This window comes from Mandrillus leucophaeus, unplaced genomic scaffold (genome assembly GCF_000951045.1).
Source record: "Mandrillus leucophaeus isolate KB7577 unplaced genomic scaffold, Mleu.le_1.0 Scaffold1203, whole genome shotgun sequence".
Classification (NCBI taxonomy): Eukaryota; Metazoa; Chordata; class Mammalia; order Primates; family Cercopithecidae; genus Mandrillus; species Mandrillus leucophaeus.
This window is the reverse complement of record NW_012100355.1, coordinates 116,512-118,570: the sequence shown is the minus strand read 5'-3', so window position 1 is coordinate 118,570 and position 2,059 is coordinate 116,512.

Genomic DNA, 2,059 nt, shown 5'->3' with positions numbered 1-2,059 from the left:
AGGAGTTGGAGACCAGCCTGGGCAACAGAGTGAAACCCCTGTCTCTACAAATTTTTAAGTATTATCTAAATTTTTAAAGTTGGCAGGGCATGATGATGCATGACTCTAATCTCAGCTACTAGGGAGACTGAGGCAGGCTGCAGGGAACTATGCTTGTGCCACTGCCCTCCAGCCTGGGTGACAGAGTGAGACTCCTGACTCAAGCCGGGCATGGAGGCTCACGCCTGTAATCCCAGCACTTTGAGAGGCTGAGGTGGGTGGATCACAAGGTCAGGAGTTCGAGACCAGCGTGGCCTATATGGTGAAACCCTGTCTCTACTAAAAATACAAAATTAGCTGGGTGTGGTGGCACATGCCTGTAATCTCAGCTACTCGGGAGGCTGAGGCAGGAGAATTGCTTGAACCCATGAGTCGGAGGTTGCAGTGAGCCAAGTCGTGCCACTGCACTCCAGCCTGGGCGAGGAGCGAGACTCCATCTCAAAAAAACACAACAACAACAACAACAAAAAACCAGAGACTGAAGCAGAACATGAAAGGTTCACATTTTAGCCAAATATCTCCATGTTGCCATTCCCCAGGTCCTTCCTAAAAATATAGATTGCAGGATAATTCAGCAATGTACTAAAAAGCCAGACAAATCTGTCTTTGCTTACTTAAAACGATTTGAGAGTCAGGCGTGGTAGCTCGTGCCTGTAATCCCAGCAATTTGGGAGGCCGAGGCAAGTGGAACACTTGTGGTCATGAGTTTGAGACCAGGCTGCCAACATGGTGAAACCCTGTCTTGACTAAAAATACAAAAATTAGCCAGGTGGCTACTCAGGAGGCTGAAGCAAAAGAATCACTTGAACCTGGGAGGCGGAGGTTGCAGTGAGCTGAGATCCTGCCACTGCAATACAGCCTGGGTGACAGAGGGAGACTCTGTCTCAAAAAGAACAAAAAAAATTAGCAGGGTAGTAGAAATATAATGTACATGAGAATGATAATCATGAAGAGAATCTGTATTCTAGAATAGTAAGGGAACCTATTCCATTAGGGAGCCAACTGAAAACATCAAATCCCAGTTCACACACCAGGGTGTGAGGTCACGTGCCTGTAGTCCCAGCTACTCGGGAGGATTAGTAAGGAGGTTTGCTTGAATTCATGAGGTCAAGGCAGAAGTAAACCCTGATCATGCCACTGCAGTCCAGCCTGGGTGACAGTGAGACCTTGTCTCAAAAACAAACAAACAAATGAAAAAATCCACAAAACCAAACAACAACAAATTGTCCCCTCACTCTGAAATGACAGTGGCAAACATCACTTTACTATTGGAAAATTAAAACACCCCTTCTTGCTAAAACACTCCCTCTTGCTATCAACCTGCCCTCTCCCTCTAGCATGTCTGACTCATGGTTTAAAATGCCCAAAAACTGATGTACTCAATTTGTAGTACATTTACCTGTTCTGCAACAGCATTTATTTTAGTCTGGAGGAGATCACCATCCATGGCCCTATAAATGTCTAACAGCATGGAATGATGAAGGGACAGTGTCCTTTAGGATATGTATATATATAGCTCTGAAGAAACCCAACATTGGGCGACTTCCCTCAAACTCTTCACTAGGCATGACCACTGTGCCATTTTAGAGAGTCTGTGGGGCAAAACCTGAGAATTATCTGCCTGGCTATCAAGAAGATAGCTCCTTGCATTTTTGGGGAGTGAACACCTTTGCTTCAAGGGAGTGTTTCCTCCCAGGATTAAAAATATCTTTCTGTAACCTCAGGAAACATTGCTGATGAAAACCAGGCATGGTGGCTCTGGCCTGTAATCCCAGTGACTTGGGGGCCGAGGCAAGAGGATCACTTAAGTCCAGGAGTTCGAGGCTGCAGTGAGCTATGATGGCGCCACTGCTCTCCAGCCTGGGCCACAGAGCCAGACACTGTGAAAGAAAAAGAAAGAAATACATTGCTGATGAAACTGCGGCCTCTTTTGCAGCTCAATAAAAAGCTATTTATTCACTGGCTAAGGTTGTACTAGGTAATCACATGACTTTAGATGATATATTTAGCTGAGCAGGGA